We start from the raw sequence: 18,963 nt of genomic DNA, 5'->3' as shown, positions 1-18,963 counted from the left end.
GCTGGGAGTTGTCGTTTTGCAACATCTGGAGGCCGACAGTTTGGAGACCAATGGACTAGATCATTAACCACATCTTGCACAGGCCAAGGAGACCAGATGAGAAGACCCTGCAAATAACACCATATACTGTGCTTTTTAAACTTATATATATATCATAGCTGGAAAACCCAAGAAGCCAGGTAAACCAAGTAGAGTTCTACTATGCACAAGACTATAAGCTTCAGATTACACAATAAATACACTTCCCAGAATCCCACAGGTCATCCTATCATGCTCACTAGGAACCAATATTTTTTTAGAACATTACCACAACAATTGATAAACTGATCCCTAAATCCCGACTCAGCTTCGAGGAGTTAAGAGAGTAAATAACTCCTCTCTAAACAGCTGGGAAAGTCGGCAGGCGCTTGGCCGAGACGCGTCCACGTAACGCATCCAATTAAGTCATCTTTCCAGAGAAATTGACAAACTATGAAACTATTTGCTCCCGCGAACAGCAAGAAAACACATTTCCTTTATCCTGGAGTCGGATCCCTGTGATTTTCCTCCTTGGCTGTCAGTCACCCTCAGCTATTCCATTAGAAGAAGAGGGTTAGCAGAACAGCACAGAGCAAAGCGCTGCAGCCCCCCTCTGGCGGTACGAAGGGCGAGCAGCGAAGCAAGAAGAGATCTCCGGTGCGTGCAAAGAAACCCTCCTCTTCTATCAGGAAGGAGACGACGATGCAGCCTTCACATTATATAGAATCATTGAGAATCACCAAGGCAACCTTATGTGGCATGGAGGCAGCAGGGCAGGGGTTAATAACTAAGTAATCTAACCAGAGAGAATGCTTGCTCGCTCGCTTGCTCGATCGTCTCTCTCTCCAGGAGAGAGGAGTAACTTTCTACAAATACATGTACAATGCTGACATAGGTGTAAATATTACCTACAAATACAAAGTGACAAGTCAGGAGATTTACTACAACGGCATATGGTAAATGCACTTTGCCCCGAGGCCCCCGTTTTCCACACTCTCCATCACTTGTCCTACAGCGCCATTTGTTTTGTTCCAGCACAGCTGCATCTATGTGTTTCGTGACTCTAATTTGGTCATGTGATCACAAGTCTGACACTCCAAATTTTCCAGTGCTTAGTGGTTGAATCAGAATGTCAGACTATGACTTCTTGTTGACTACCTAGCAGAACCCTCCCTTCTGCCCTCCACCTGCAGTCTCTACGGGATTAGGACATTTCGTAGTTATACACCTGCCCTCCAGCTCTATCTGTCTACTGCTGCTATCTCTATGAGATCAGGATATTTAGTAGTTATACACCTCCCCTAAAGCTCTATCTGCATACTGCTGCTATCTCTATGGGATTAGAATAAAAGTAATTATACATCTTCTATCCCAGCTCTATCTGTATACTGCTGCTATCTTTATGGGATAAGGATATATAGTAGTTATAAACTTCCCCTCCCAGCTCTATCTGTATACTGCTGCTATCTTTATGGGATAAGGATATATAGTAGTTATACACTTCCCCTCCCAGCTCTCTCTCTATGGGATTAGAATATATAGTAGTTCTACATCTTCCCTCCCAGCTCCATTTGTATACTGCTGCTGCTAGCTCTATAGAATCAGAATTAGAGTAGTTATACACCTCCTCTAGTTCTATCTGTATACTGCTGCTGTCTTGGGATTAGGATATATAGTAGTTATACACCTCCTCTAGTTCTATCTGTATACTGCTGCTGTCTTGGGATTAGGATATATAGTAGTTATACACCTCCTCTAGTTCTATCTGTATACTGCTGCTGTCTTGGGATTAGGATATATAGTAGTTATACACCTTCCTCCAGCACTTTCTTTATGGGATCAGGAGATTATATATATTAGTCATACACCTCCTCTGTGGCTGTGTTTTCCCCCAAATAATGGCAAAGTGGAGATTGTACCGTAATTGTGTAAAATATGGTAAAAAGTTGTACTTTTTGCCACAATTTTGGAAAGTCACTGCAAAAGTACCTAAAATGCTATAACCAAGTGTTAAAATACAGTAAAAATTAAACAAAGGAACACAACCTTAAAATGTTAAATCTTCCTAAAACATCCTAATTGTTATTATAGGTCAAATCACTTTCTCCTCATGGCAATATTCCTCCTAATAACGCACTTTGAGTAAGAAAACGCATCAAAACTAATAGTTAATAAGTTCACCTTGGTTATGTCCAGGAACAGCAGCCTGATCAGATGACCAGCTGGAGTGATCAAGCACCTGATCCTCAGCAGAAGGATTCATGGGAAATATAGGTGGCATTACAGAACCCACATCATTGTGCATTTGTACACCAAAATGAAGCTTATCCCATGCCTGCCACATCAGCAAAAAAAAAAAAAAAGTAGACCAAAAGGCAGATTCAAAAAGCTCTAAATTATTCTCTAATAATAGTCTATGCTGCACTATAGAAGCAAATAAATAAAACAAAAAAATAAATTTAAAAAAGCAGCGCTACTTTAAAGGATACATAGTTCATAAGGTTGAGAAGAGTCCATCAAGTTCATCCTATATCCCTATTGTGTCCCTACTGTGTTGATCCAGAGAAAGGCAAAAACCCCTTATGAGGCTGATGTCAATTGCCCCATACCAGGGGAAAAATTCCTTCCTAACTCTAATATGGAATCAGAATAAATCCCTTGATCAACGTTCTGTCCCCATAAATCTATTATCTATAACCTGTAATGTTATTACTCCAGAAATGTATCCAGACCCCTCCTGATCTCTCTTATAGAGTTCACCATGACCACCTCCTCTGCCAGAGAGTTCCATAATCTAACTGCTCTTACAGTAAAGAATCCTGTCTGTCTCTAATGAGGGATTTTCCAGTGGAGTACCCCTTTAAGTAAATCTGGGCCAGGAAGGGAACATAGCATGATATAGATGATATATATATCTCTATCATCTATATATCACGCTATGCTCCCTCCTTGGCCCAGATTTACTAAAACGGTCTTCATACACACATACACATACCGTATATACTCGAGTATAAGCCGACCCGAATATAAGCCGAGGCCCTTAATTTCACCCCAAAACCCAGGAAAAGTTATTGACTTGACTATAAGCCTAGGGTGGGAAATACATCATCCCCCCCATGTCATCATCCGCCCCCTTCATCATCACCGCCCGTCAATCCCTTCATGAGTGGTCTTCAACCTGCGGACCTCCAGATGTTGCAAAACTACAACTCCCAGCATGCCCGGACAGCCGATGGCTGTCCGGGCATGCTGGGAGCAGGGCTGTGGTGTCTGAGTCGGAGTCGAGGAGTCGGAGTCGGCAAACAATGCACCGACTCCAACTCCTACTAAATTTAGATTGGAATAAAAAAAAAATAAAAAAAAAAATGCAAGTTTAAATGTCCCAATTCACAAAAAGTTATAATTAATGACTTCTCTACTTTAAGAATAAAGACCAATGCATGCAGTGCCTCATGTAACCGCAAAACGAACACATTAAGTGACCGTGAAGAAGCTTTACATGTGCTTTACTATATGGCACACAACGCACAATTAGGAGCGGCAATACTTATACTTTCCATAGTGTTGTATTCTGCTGTTACAGGGAACCCATGGGTAACCTAGCCCCTCACTGATAGGGAGTTAAGGAAATATGTTTTTTGCAGGACTAGAGACACTTGTATAAGTGAAGGGAATGGAGGGTCAATAGTTCAAGACTGAAGCTGTAAACCATTGGAAAAACTGCTGCCATTCAGCTAAGGCTATAAAAACTTGCAAACTCGATTGTTAGCTTAAAGGGGTACTCCGCACCTATACATCTTATCCCCTATCCAAAGGATAGGGGGCAAGATGTCAGATCGCCAGGGTCCCGCTGCTGGGGACCCCCGGGATTGCCGCTGCAGCACCACGCTATCATTACTGCACAGAGCGAGTTCGCTCTGTGCGTAATGACGGGCGATACAGGGGTTGGAGCACCGTTACGTCATGGCTCTGCCCCCTGTGATGTCACGGCCAGCCCCCTCAATACAAGTCTATGGGATGGGGCGTGGTGGTCTTCACGCCCCCTGCCATAGACTTGCATTAAGGGGGCGGGCCGTGATGTCACGAGGGGCGGAGCTATGACATTACGCTGCTCCGTCCACTGTATCGCTCTGTATCCGTCCCCCGAACTCGCTCTGAAAGCGCGGTGCCGCAGCGGGACCCTGGGGATAAGATGTCTAGGGGCGGAGTACCCCTTTAAACTTTAAACATGACTATGGGATTCTACTAGGGAAATCATGTTTTATAATAAATGCCCCTTCCTGGATCCTCCCACTGCCCTATCTTCAGCAGCAGATCAGCACACAAACTGTTCAATACAGTAGACTGTTGGCTTCCCAGCCAGTAGTCCTGTGGTAATGACAGGTATGTTGCCTTTCTTTCCTTCAATGAATGTATAAAATACATTCACATATTAATACAGAAGAGTCGGAGTCGGAACATTTATCTACCGACTCCACAGCCCTGGCTGGGAGTTGTAGTTTTGAAACATCTGGAGGTCCGCAGGTTGAAGACCACTAAGAAGGGATTGACAGGCAGAGAGTTCACTCGAGTATAAGCCGAGGGGGGCATTTTCAGCACAAAAAAATCATGCACAAATAAAAACATTGGGAAACACTGCCCTCACAGGATCACACTGCCCTCATGGGATCAGTTCTGCCTTCCATAGAGGAGTTTTAAATGTTCTGGATACATCATCCCCTGATAGCTTTTTTAAGATGTGCCCTATCCCTCCCTGTCAGAACAGTTCTGGGGACTAGATCTATTCACACATCAGAATGGCGAGGGAAGAAATTAAAGAGGCTGAGGGGCGGTAAGAGCCTTCCGAGGCCCTGCGCGCTCCACGCCATAAAGGCTGGGTAAATATTGACTGCAGTTATTAATCAGGATATAGTGGGATTTTATTGTCGACTTCATGAACAGGTCCGATTAACAATTAACTATTATCAAGATGAGCGGAAACCGCAGTAGTCCGGCTACATCACCGGGAAGAACACTATGGAATTAGGAGTTAAAGGGGTTCTCCATTACAGAACATCTTGTGCCCTATCCACAGGAGGATAACAAGCAGGGAGAAGCGCACGGTGGCACGCTTCACTCCCCAGATCGCAGCAATCTCCATCCAGCTTTTCTAGACAGCCCCATCGACAGAGTCACCCCTTTGCTAGTACAAGGCTTGGATGACTTCCTGAGCATTTGGGAAATGGGTAAAAACTACACAAAAACAGTGACCAACCCCTATAGGTAAGAAGAGCCCTCTAAGAATAAGCTGCTCCTTGCATGTGTTCCCAGTAACCAGTTGGGCTATTTTCACACGGCAGAAAATTTGCAGAATGTCCGCCCAGAAAACACGGGTGAATATTCTTTTAATGTGCATGTTCTGCCGGTGGTGGGACTGCTGGGAAATGCACCGTTTCCATAGATGGCAATGTATCTCCAAGCGGAATCCACAAAAACATTGAACATGTTCATAGATTCTGCAGAAGCTGAAATCGGAATTTCCGCTGCGGTGCAGCAGAATCCCATCGGAATCAGCAGGACTCTGCTGCAGAGATATTTCTGAAATTCTGCCGTGTGAACATGGCCTTGTAATCTGTAGGGCAGTTTGAAGTGCTCAGATTTCAGGCAGCGCCACCACAGGAGAAATATTGAAGGGCCCATTGACACTATGTATTTACCGAGCAGAATTCCGCTTAGAAAATACAGTGCTGAAGCCTCCCATATAGTTCTTAGTGGGATTCTGCTGCACCATTCACACTATGGAACGTCTGCTGTGGAAATTCTGGATCTAGACTCTGCCGAAAAAATTTGCATGTTCATTCTTTCGGCGGAATACTCTCTAAAATGCATTGCCGTCTATGGAGAATTACCAACTTACGGAATTATTCCTCCTCATTCAATCCTATTTTCTGTCTATGGAATGCTATGCTTTTATCTTTTATAGCGGCCATTTCCATTATGAAGATGATTCTCGCTTGGGTTTATCTTGTCACGTGAAAAGCAAGTTGGCTGCAATTCCTCCCAGCTGGATGGTATTTATAACGGAGCAGTTGACGACATTCCTATGCCAACAACTTGGAAGATGATATGACTGAAAATGCTTTATAGCCTCGGCCTTAAAGGGGTACTCCGCTGCTCAGCGTTTGGAACAAACTGTTCCGAACGCTGGAGCCGGCAGCTTGTGACGTCATAACCCCGCCCCCTCAATGCAAGTCTATGGGAGGGGGCGTGACAGCCGTCACGCCCCCTCCCATAGACTTGCATTGAGGGGGTGGCGTGTGACATCATGAGGGGGCAGGGCTATGACGTCACGAGCTCCCGGCGCCGGCTCCAGCGTTTGAAACAGTTTGCTTCAAACGCTGAGAAGTAGAGTACCCCTTTAAAGCAGCAGGCCAGGATTTTTACTTTAAAGGGGTACTCCGGTGGAAAACTTTTTTTTTTTTTTAAATCAACTGGTGCCAGAAAGTTATACAGATTTGTAAATTACTTCTATTAAAAAAAATCTTAATCCTTCCACTACTTATTAGCTTCTGAATACTACAGAGGAAATGCTTTTCTTTTTGGAACACAGAGCTCTCTGCTGACATCATGACCACAGTGCTCTCTGCTGACATCTCTGTCCATTTTAGGAACTGTCGAGAGCAGCATATGGGGATTTTCTCCTACTCTGGACAGTTCTTAAAATGGACAGAGATGTCAGAAGAGAGCACTGTGGTCATAATGTCAGCAGAGAGCTCTGTGTTCCAAAAAGAAAAGAGTTTCCTCTGTAGTATTCAGCAGCTAATAAGTACTAAAAGGATTAAGATTTTTTAACAGAAGTAATTTACAAATCTGTTTAACTTTCTGGCACCAGTTGATTAAAAAAAAAAAAAAGTTTTCCACCTGAGTACCCCTTTAAGGTTGGGTTCACACTGCAGAATTTCTGCCGGAGATCGAGCCGGCGGCGCTAGGACCGAGAAGACTGAATTGCATTGCTAGGACCCCATAGACAGCAATGCATTTCTGGGTGGATTCTTTGGGAGATCTGCTCAGAAACACATTGCCATCTATTGGGCGTGTTCGCTCCGGGTCTGATTATCGTCGACCACAGGGTTGGCGGCGTGTGACGTCACGTCTCCGCCCCCCGTGAGACGTTACGCTCCGCCCCTCAATGCAAAGCCTATGGGTGGGGGCGTGACAGCTATTACGCCCCCTCCCGTAAGCTTGCATTGAGGGGCGGAGCGTGACGTCACACCGGGGCTGAATGTTGACGTCACACGCCGTCGGCCCTGCAAACACGCTCCGGGGACTGATTATATACGGGGTGCTGCATGCAAGATCACGGGGGTCCCCAGCTGCGGGACTCCCGCGATCAGGCATCTTATCCCCTATCCTTTGGATAGGGGATAAGATGTCTAAGCACCGGAGAACCCCTTTAAAGTAATTTACTTAATATTGAAATCTGCTGCTTCAAATCCTGTGCATGAAATATGCGAAAGATACATGTGACTAGATCCTAAGGGCGTACTCGCACGTACAGTATCCTGCACATATTGGATGCGCAGGATTTGAAAATGCAGATTTTAAAGGAGTGCTGCAGCCATAGACACTTCTCCCTTTTCCGCAGGATAGGGGATAAGTGTCTGATCGCGGGGGGGGGGTCCGAACGATGGGACCTCCTGCGATGTCCCGTACGGTTGCCCGGCATTATCTTGGCTCTGAGCGGGTAATGCGTGTGTCGTCGACCTCACTGATGTCGACAACACATACCCTCCATACAGCTCTATGGCATAGGCCCCAGAATGCTGCACTGCATCTCCGCCTCTTTCATGGAGGGTCGTGTACAGGAGATTGCGGGGGTCCCAGCGTTCGCCCCTCCCCATGATCAGACACTTATTCCCTATCCCTATCTATGGCTGCGGATCTCCTTTAATGTAAACTTGCCTGACTGAACTAAGCTTTAAATCTGCAGCTTCAAATCCCGCGCATCAGCTGTATGTGTGAACACAACCTTTGGGTAGAGTCACATGTGCCATACTTTACTGCATATTTTCCTACCTGTTGCAACCAACAGGTCGCAAAATACACAGCGGCAAATATGCATCAAAATCTAGCACGTGTGACCCTACCCAAAGGCAGGAAACACACAGCATTTTTTAAATAAAAACCACCCCAAAAACACTATGCAACATTGTTTTTTGGCCCGAAAACACTACAGCCAGATGTTAGCTGGGAGTCGATAGGGAAATCTAAAATGCCAGTCCCACAATCCTTTAATGCAGTGTTTTCCAAACAGGGTGCCTCCAGCTGTTGCAAAACTACACCTCCTAGCATGCGCAGGCATGCTGGGACTTGTAGTTTTGCAAGGATGTAAGCTGGGAGTCAATTGGGATATATGAAACGCCATGTTTTCCAAACAGTGTGTCTCCAGCTGTTGCAAAACTAAAACTCTCAGCAAGCCCGGACAAACATTGGCTGTCTGAGTATGCCGGGAGTTGTAGTTTTGCACTATTTTTCGAAAGCAGCATTCTCCCGGTATGGCGTTTGATTGTTGTTGTTTTTTTTTAATACATTGTGGCGTCTTTCCTCCCATAGACTTCTATAGGATGAAAAAATGGCAGAAAAAAAAAAAACATTGTGTGTGTATACAGTAGATATTGACTACACTTCACCCCAATTCTTCAAAAAAAATCCTTAAAGGGGTATTCCAGGAAAAAAACGCCCAGTTTAGAAGAGGTTTTCTATGGGGATTTGCTTCTAAACTGGGCGGTTCCCGAGACACGTGTCATCAGAGATTACTTAGACAGAAAAGAACAACCTTAACTTCAGAAGCTCATAAGTACTGAAAGGATTAAGATTTTTTAATAGAAGTCATTTACAAATCTGTTTAACTTTCTGGAGCCAGTTGAGAGAGATAGATAGATATATATATATATATATATATATATATATATATATATATATATATATATATATAAGTTTTTTCCTGGAATACCCCTTTAAGACATGTAATGAAACAATCACAAAAAAATTAATAAATAAATAGATGAGGATAAAAGACCAAAGTAGAAAAGAAATGACTACTAATATACATATTTTCACTTTTTTTTTTTTTAAATAAATAAAATAAATTAAAATGTACATTTTTTTTGAATACAATAAAACATGAGGATAAAAGACCAAAGAAGAAAAAATGACTGTACTAATACACACATTTTAAAGAATAAATAAATAAACAAAAAAATAAACAAATAAATAAAAATAAATAAATTAATCTTGTAATCTTTTTTTGTTTGTTTTTTCTGGGGGGAAGGGGCGAGGGGTTATAGATGCCAAACAAAAAGTTTAGTGTGTTCCTAGCCCTTATGTTAAGGAACCGATGACAAGACGAAATGTTTTTTCGGTCAAGCATCTTTGCTATTCGTACAGAGGAGGATGCCGGAGCCCCCTACAGTGCCAGTAATTCTGGGGGGGGGGAGAAACAATGGGAGCATCGTCTGAAGAATATTCCGTAGAATTTTGGCTCCCGTCAATTTCAGACAACGCCGGCGCCTGCCAACTGAAAAAGAACGATGTGCACGGACATCTTCGGCCAAAAGATACTGCAAAACCGGCCGGAGCCTGACAGCCTTGTCACTTACGTACGGGCTCAGCAAGGTCGCGACATCTGACGGTGGGAGCGCAACGAAACCTGCCGTACGGCAAGTAGGAGCGAAAACTGTGAGACACAACGTGGACATGCAAACGGAATAGGAAATGGTTATTCGGACGGGGAACAAAAAAAAATTTATAAATAAATGACCGTCCTAGTAATGTTAATGGTCACCATGATCAGTGTAAATCAGTGTTTCCCAACCAGGGTGCCTTCAGCTGTTGCAAAACTACAACTCCCAGCATGCCCGGACAGCCTTCGGCTGTCCGGGCATGCTGGGAGTTTTAGTCTTGCAACAGCTAGAGGCCCCCTGGTTGGAAAATGCTGTTGTAAAGAGCGTTTAAAGGGGTATTCCAGGAAAAAAAAAATTTTTTTTAATATATATATATACACACACATATATATATATATATATATATATATATATATCTCAACTGGCTCCAGAAAGTTAAACAGATTTGTAAATTACTTCTATTAAAAAATCTTAATCCTGTCAGTACTTATTAGCTTCTGAAGTTAAGGTTGTTCTTTTCTGTCTAAATCCTCTCTGATGACACCTGTCTCGGGAAACGCCCAGTTTAGCAGCAAATCCCCATAGCAAACCTCTTCTAAACTGGGCGTTTCCCGAGACAGGTGTCATCAGAGAGGATTTAGACAGAAAAGAACAACCTTAACTTCAGAAGCTAATAAGTACTGACAGGATTAAGATTTTTTTAACAGAAGTAATTTACAAATCTGTTTAACTTTCTGGAGCCAGTTGTTATACTGTATATAAAAAAAGTTTTTTCCTGGAATACCCCCTTTGAAAAGAAAATGTTTTTCAGCGCAGTATCTGTTTTAATCAACTGGTGCCAGAAAGTTGAACAGATTTGTAAATGACTTCTATTAAAAAAATCTTAATCCTTCTAGTTCTTAGCTGCTGTATACCACAGAGGAAGTTCTTTTCTTTTTGAATTTCCTTTTTGTCTAACCACAGTGCTCTCTGCTGACACCTCTGTCCATGTCAGGAACTGTCCAGAGCAGGATAGGTTTGCTATGGGGATTTGCTCCAGCTCTGGACAGTTCCTAAAATGGACAGAGGTGTCAGCAGAGAGCACTGTGGTCGGACAGAAATTTTTAAAGAAAAGAACTTCCTCTGTAGTATACAGAAGCTGATAAGTACTGGAAGGATTTAGATTTTTAAATAGAAGTAATTTACAAATCTGTTTAAACTTTCTGACACCAGTTTATTTAAAAATAAAAATAAAAATGTTTTCCAGCGGAGTACCCCTTTAAAGGGATTATCAGGAGCTGCATCCCCCCCAGGAGATACTCAATATACCACATACTCCTTGGCCATAGGATAGGTATCGGGAAGGGATAAGAAGTTGTACTCTCTAGACCATTACTTCTTGAAGCGAAGAGTCCTTAGCCTTAGCAGACGGACGCCACATTTCCAACCTTGGTCACATGTCACGTCGATATCGTGACACCAGAACTACAAGGCAACACCGAAAGGAGCCATGTATTCAGACTGTGGTCATATAGCCATATTATGACCACGTTTTAGGGTCCATATTAGGTCTACTACATCTGGACCCCCCCCCCCCTATGGTTTTCCTGAACCAAGCTTAAAGGGGTACTCCGGTGCTTAGACATCTTATCCCCTTTCCAAAGCTATCACGCCCCCTCCCGTAGGCTTGCATTGAGGGGCGGAGCGTGACATCACACAGGGGGGGGGGGGCGGAGGCGTGACATCACACGCCGTCGGCCCTGTGGTGGCCGGTAATCAGACCCGGAGCGAACACGCTCCGGGGACTGATTACAAATGGGGTGCCGCGTGCAAGATCACGGGGGTCCCCAGCGGCGGGACTCCCGCGATCAGGCATCTTAGGGGATAAGATGTCTAAGCACTGGAGTACCCCTTTAAGATGTCTAAGCACTGGAGTACCCCTTTAAGATGTCTAAGCACTGGAGTACTCCTTTAAGCTGGGTTTACGTTATAAAGGGGCTCTCCGCCTACTAGCAGAAAGATACGCCAATGTAGATACAGTAGGTCCAGTCACTTGACAGCCTTAGCATAGTCTACTCTTAAAGGGGTACTCCAGTGGAAAACACTTTTTTTTTTAAATAAAAATGTTTGATAACAGATTTGTAAATTACTTCTATAAAAAAAAAAAAAGTCTTGATCCTTCCAGTACTTAGCTGCTGTATGCTCCAGAGGAAGTTGTGTAGTTTTTTTTCCAATCAGACCATAGTGCTCTCTGCTGACACCTCTGTCCATGTCAGGAACTGCCCAGAGAAGGAGAAAATCCCCATAGCAAACCTCTCCTGCTCTGGACAGTTCCTGATATGGACAGAGGTGTCAGCAGAGAGCACTGTGGTCAGACTGAAAAGAACTACACAACTTCCTGTGGAGCATTAGTCAGCTGATAAGTACTGGAAGGATTGGGATCATCTGTTTAACTTACTGGCACAGTTGACAAAAAATTTTTATTTTCCACGGGAGTACCCCTTTTACTATTGAAGCCAATTTCACAAATGTATACCTTTATATTGAGCAACTCAAATACTCCGCTTAAGAGTTCCGCAAAATAAAAATACAGTGATCCCTCATCTTACAATGGCCTAGGGTTACAATATTTTCGGTCTTTTCTGGACCATTGTAATTTGAATTAGATTCAATATACAATACTACAGACAGTCCGGGTCTGCAAAACGTGTCAATGGCTGGAAGAACCGACCAATCAGAAATGGACATTTCACTGGTAAAACCCCTGTATTCCTAAAGTGCATTCACTGACTGGTGTCGCCCCCTACAGTACAGGGAGGTATTACATGTTCTGTACTCTTTACCTGTATTACTGAAGCGCATGCACTTTCTGGTGTCTGGTAGCGCCTCCTACAGTACAGGGAGGTATTACATGTTCTGTACTCTTTACCTGTATTACTGAAGTACATGCACTGACTGGTGTCTGGTAGCGCCCCCTACAGTACAGGGTGGTATTACATGTTCTGTACTCTTTACCTGTATTACTGAAGTGTATGCACTAACTGGTGTCTGGTAGCGCCCCCTACAGTACAGGGTGGTATTACATGTTCTGTACTCTTTACCTGTACCACAGTTAGCTGCTCCTTTGGACACCAGGTGAGGGCGACTCCATGTTACTTTTTTAGGACACTGTGTACTGTACAGGACCCTGAAGAAGCTCCTGTCCTCTACATAGACAGTGATTACAGCTCCCAGCTGATCTATCTTACTTTTATATTTAAGGACTTGCCTTATCTGTATAAGTTATTTAACTAATCCTCACTTTTTCCTATTTTTGGATGACATTTTGGGGCTTTAGAATATGATTAAAATAGAATATGCGCAGGATACTGTACATGTGAATACACCCTAAGGGTACGTTCACACATACAGGATCCTGCGCAGATTTGATGCGCAGGATTTGTAACTGCAGATTAGAAGCTGTGCTCAGTCATTCAGTTTACATTGAAATCTGCAGCAGAAAATCCTGCGCATCAAATTTGCATGTGTGTGAACGTCCCCTTAGGGTACGTTCACACGCGCGGATTTTTTTAGCGGGTTTTCCGCTGCGTATTTGAAAGTGGGCGGGCTCTTCTCGGCTGTCCGCAGCCGATATTCCGCGGCGGAATGTACGCTGCGGAAAATCCGCCGCAAGCCCCATTGAAGTCAGTAGAGACTGTGGCGGATTTTCCGCAACGTAAATTCCGGAATCGGAAAATCTGCTGCGGACAGCCGAGAAGAGCCCGCCCACTTTCAAATATAAAGCGGAAAACCCGCTAAAAAATCTGAGCATGTGAACGTACCCTAAAGGGGTATCTGGCCAGCACACCATTAAAGGGGTAGTCCGCTGCTCAGCATTTGGAACAAACTGTTCCAAATGCTGGAGCCGGCAGCTCAAGACGTCATATCCCCGCCCCCTCATGACCTCACGCCTCGCCCCCTCATTGCAAGTCTATGGGAGGGGGCGTGACGACTGTCACGCCCCCTCCCATAGACTTGCATTGAGGGGGGCGGGCGTGACATCATGAGGGGGTGGAGCTATGACGTCACGAGCTGCCGGCACCAGTGTTCGGAACAGTTTGTTCCAAACGCTAAGCTGCGGACTACATCTTTAAATAGTTGGCTCTGGGTGCCATAAGCATAAAAAGAAAGCAGATACTCACTTGCCTTGATCTCGTGCCACTCGTCCAGTCCCCTGCTGCTCCAAGCTAGTTCCTGTGACGTGTAGTCCCTGCAAGGTAATACCTGCTTGGCCAATCACTAGCTGTGGCAGGTCAACACTGCAGACTGTGGCTAAGCAGGCAGTTCCTGCAGGGACAATACATCACAGGAACCAGCAGCAGCCTGAAGCAGCAAAGGACTGGGGGAGTGTCAGGGGATCAGGACAGGTGAGTATGGCTTTTTTTTTTTATTCCTACTGAATCCAAAAGCAAGAATTTCAATTGAATGGGCCGCTGCAGTGTTTTCTGAAATGAACATAATCTTGGAGCACCAATGTACCTTTTTAGGCCCTTTCACATATATTCGGCAGCTTTTCCCTCTGGCGCTGTAAAAAAAAATAAAAAAAATAAAAAAAAAACATTGGAAGAAAAGGGATGATAGAACTGATATCATGCATTTGAATGGGACAGTTCACATTTAGACGCCGGATGGTCGGACATTCTGCACAGACGCAGGGCGAGGGAACTATTACTGATGCCAAATGATGCCCTTTTTCATCATTTCTAGTGAATTTTAGGCTAGGGTTGGTAAGCCAGACATGTGTGAACCCCGCCTAAGTTTAAAGGGGTTATCCTGGAAAAAAATGTTTTTATGTACGGTATATCAACTGGCTCCAGAAAGTTAAACAGATTTGTAAATTACTTCTATTAAAAAAAAATCTTAATCCTTTCAGTACTTATGAGCTGCTGAAGTTGAGTTGTTCTTTTCTGTCTAAATGCTCTCTGATGACACGTGTCTCGGGAACCGCCCAGTTTAGAAGCAAATCCCCATAGCAAACCTCTTCTACTCTGTGCAGTTTCGGAGACAAGCAGAGATGTCAGCAGAAAACACTGTTGCCAGACAGAAAAGAACAACTCAACTTCAGTAGCTGATAATTATTGGAAGGATTAAGATTTTTTAATAGAAGTAATTTACAAGTCTGTTTAAAGGGGTATTCTAGGTAAAAACTTTTTATATATATATATCAACTGGCTCCAGAAAGTTAAACAGATTTGTAAATTACTTCTATTAAAAAATCTTAATCCTTTCAGTACAGGTTGCTCTTTTCTGTCTAAGCGCTCTCTGATGACACCTGTCTCGGGAAACGCCCAGTTTAGAAGAGGTTTGCTATGTGAATTTGCTTCTAAACTGGGCGTTTCCCGAGACAGGTGTCATCAGAGAGAATTTAGACAGAAAAGAACAACCTTAACTTCAGAAGCTCATAAGTACTGAAAGGATTAAGATTTTTTTAATAGAAGTAATTTACAAGTCTGTTTAACTTTCTGGAGCCAGTTGATATATAAAACAAAAAAAAATTTCCTGGAATACGCCGTAAACTTTCTGGAGCCAGTTGGTCTAAGAAAAAAAAAAAAAAGTTTTTCCTGGAATACCCCTTTAATTTTGTGGAAAAGAAACGTGGTCATGATATAGCCATGTGAACAGAATGCAAGGCCGGGTGAACACTTTTGGTCAGTATTTTTTTTTTTCCATTCGTAGCCAAAACCAGACGTGGACCCGACACCATAGAGGCCCCACCACACGGCCGTTTTATATCTGTACTACCGCCACAAGTCTGAGCCTGACCGCGGACGTGTAGCATGGAACTTACGCGCACAATGCATAAGCCAAAATGTGACTGTAATACGCTCGTGTTAGTGCATCTTTTTAGCTAAAAATTCTCACCAAAATACGGCACAAAAACGCCATCCTTAGGCCATTCAGGATGTAGTTTTATGTAGATTTTAGAGATTTCCTGCAGCAGCCTTGACGCAATTCATTTGTACAAACAAGGTGCCCTAACCTGGCTACATAGGTGGTACCCTGGTTGGGAAACATATGCCCTAAATCGGAGATTCTTAACCAGGGTCACAAAACTACAACTCCCAGCATTGCCGGACAGGCAACGGGGAGTGGTAGTTTTGCATAAGTGGCACCCTGGTTGGGAACAAATGCCCTATAGGATAAGCATTGGGGGCATAGTTTGCATCACTGCACCAGCCCCTACAGCAGGGTTCTCAGATGGGTACAGCTTCAGCAAAACTACAATTCCCAGCATAGCCGGACGGCCAAAGGCTGCATAGGGTCCAAGTTCTGCAACAGCTGCGGTGCCACGGGCTCGGGAACACAGCCTTACATTAACGTCACAAGTGCAGCATGGGAAAAACCATAAAGGATCGATGAGGCGCCTCGTCCTCTCCTATACAGATAATACTGATCAGCAGTAACTCACTAAGAGTCAGAGGATAAATGAGACGGTCAGGACTCCAGGAAAGATGAATTAAAAGGCCTTGAAGCTGTAGGGTCATTCTTACCATATTCTTACTATAACTAAGAGAATCTATTTAAGTCATTGGTGTCCAAACTGCGGGCCTCCAAATGTTACAAAACTACAAGCTGCCGTTGGCTGTCCGGGCATGCTGGGAGTTGTAGTTTTGCAACATCTGGAGGTCCACAGTTTGGACACCGCTGATGTAAGTGCTAAGGAAACACTCTCCAAACTATACAACACAGAAGATGCTACAAAAACTTAGGGGACCCAATGTAGCCAGGTAACATAGTATAATATAGTGTAATATAATGTAACATAATGTAACATAGTATAATATAGTGTAAAATAATGTATAGTGTAACATAGTGTAATATAATGTAACATAATGTAACATAGTATAATATAGTGTAAAATAATGTATAGTGTAACATAGTGTAATATAATGTAATATAATGTAACATAGTGTAATATAATGTAATATAATATAACATAGTATTATATAGTGTAACATAGTGTAATATAATGTAACATAGTATAATATAGTGTAATATAATGTAACATAGTGTAATATAATGTAACATAGTGTAATATAATGAAATATAGTGTAATATAATGTAATATAATGTAATATAGTGTAATATAGTGTAATATAGTGTAACAGTGTAATATAGTGTAACATAGTGTAACATAATGTAATATAGTGTAACATAGTGTAATAGTGTAATATAGTGTAACATAGTGTAATAGTGTAATCTAGTGTAACATAGTGTAATATAATGTAACATAGTGTAACATAGTGTAATATAAAGTAATATAATATAACATAGTATAATATAGTGTAACATAGTGTAATATAATGTAATATAATGTAACATAGTATAATATAGTGTAATATAGTGTAACATAATGAAATATAGTGTAATATAGTGTAATATAGTGTAACATAGTGTAACATAGTGTAACATAGTGTAACATAGTGTAATATAGTGTAATATAGTGTAATATAGTGTAACATAGTGTAATAGTGTAATATAGTGTAACATAGTGTAATCTAGTGTAACATAGTGTAACATAATGTAATATAGTGTAACATAGTGTAATCTAGTGTAACATAGTGTAACATAATGTAACATAGTGTAACATAGTGTAACATAGTGTAACATAGTGTAACATAGTGTAACATAATGTAATATAATGTAATATAATGTAATATAATGTAATATAGTGTAGCATAGTGTAATAGTGTAATATAGTGTAACATAGTATAATATAGTGTAATATAATGTAACATAGTGTAATATAATGTAACATAGTGTAATATAATGAAATATAGTGTAATATAATGTAATATAATGTAATATAGTGTAATATAGTGTAACAGTGTAATATAGTGTAACATAGTGTAACATAATGTAATATAATGTAATATAGTGTAACATAGTGTAATATAGTGTAACATAGTGTAATAGTGTAATCTAGTGTAACATAGTGTAATATAATGTAACATAGTGTAACATAGTGTAATATAAAGTAATATAATATAACATAGTATAATATAGTGTAACATAGTGTAATATAATGTAATATAATGTAACATAGTATAATATAGTGTAATATAGTGTAACATAATGAAATATAGTGTAATATAGTGTAATATAGTGTAATATAGTGTAATATAGTGTAATATAGTGTAACATAGTGTAACATAGTGTAACATAATGTAATATAGTGTAATATAGTGTAACATAGTGTAATAGTGTAATATAGTGTAACATAGTGTAATCTAGTGTAACATAGTGTAACATAATGTAATATAGTGTAACATAGTGTAATCTAGTGTAACATAATGTAACATAGTGTAACATAGTGTAACATAGTGTAACATAGTGTAACATAGTGTAACATAATGTAATATAATGTAATATAGTGTAGCATAGTGTAATAGTGTAATATAGTGTAACATAGTGTAACATAGTGTAACATAGTGTAACAGTGTAATATAATGTAATATAGTGTAACATAGTGTAATATAATGTAATGTAGTGTAACAGTGTAATATAATGTAATATAGAGTAATATAATGTAATATAGTGTAACAGTAACATAGTGTAATATAGTGTAACAATGTAATATAGTGTAACAGTAACATAGTGTAATATAGTGTAACAATGTAATATAGTGTAACATAGTGTAATATAATGTAATATAGTGTAACATAGTGTAACATAGTGTAACATAGTGTAGCATAGTGTAGCATAGTGTAGCATAGTGTAATATAATGTAATATAATGTAACATAATGTAATATAGTATAATATAATGTAACATAGTATAATATAGTGTAACATAGTGTAATAGTGTAATATAATGTAATATAGTATAATATAGTGTAATATAATGTAACATAATGTAATATAGTGTAACAGTGTAATATAATGTCACATAGCATAATATAGTGTAATATAATGTAACATAGTATAATATAGTGTAATATAATGTAACATAGTATAATATAGTGTAATATAATGTAACATAGTATAATATAATGTAATATAATGTAACATAGTATAATATAGTGTAATATAATGTAATATAGTGTAACATAGTATAATATAATATAACATAGTATAATAGTGTAATATAGTGTAACATAGTATAATATAGTGTAACATAGTATAATATAGTGTAATATAGTGTAACAGTATAATATAATGTCACATAGTATAATATAGTGTAATATAGTGTAACATAGTATATTGTAATACAGTGTAAAATAATGTAACAGTATAATATATGTAACAGTCTTAGGCTGGGTTCA

The 18,963-nt window shown here is 40.9% G+C and overlaps 1 protein-coding gene across 3 annotated transcripts in view; it reads right to left on the bottom strand.

Annotated features, from left to right (window-relative positions):
- Positions 1-18,963, bottom strand: part of FUT8 (fucosyltransferase 8) — a 201,212-nt gene that overhangs the window by 177,405 nt on the left and 4,844 nt on the right. The window contains exon 2 of one of the 3 annotated variants that reach the window (XM_056545654.1): positions 14,178-14,223. The exons of the other annotated variants lie outside the window; for them this stretch is intronic. The gene's annotated coding sequence lies outside the window, so the exon portion shown is untranslated. The remainder of the gene's footprint in view (positions 1-14,177; positions 14,224-18,963) is intronic. 3 annotated transcript variants of the gene reach the window in all.

This window comes from Hyla sarda, chromosome 11, assembly GCF_029499605.1.
Source record: "Hyla sarda isolate aHylSar1 chromosome 11, aHylSar1.hap1, whole genome shotgun sequence".
Taxonomy (NCBI): Eukaryota; Metazoa; Chordata; class Amphibia; order Anura; family Hylidae; genus Hyla; species Hyla sarda.
Note: the sequence above shows the minus strand (reverse complement) of the source record. Positions and strands in the feature narration are given on the sequence as shown.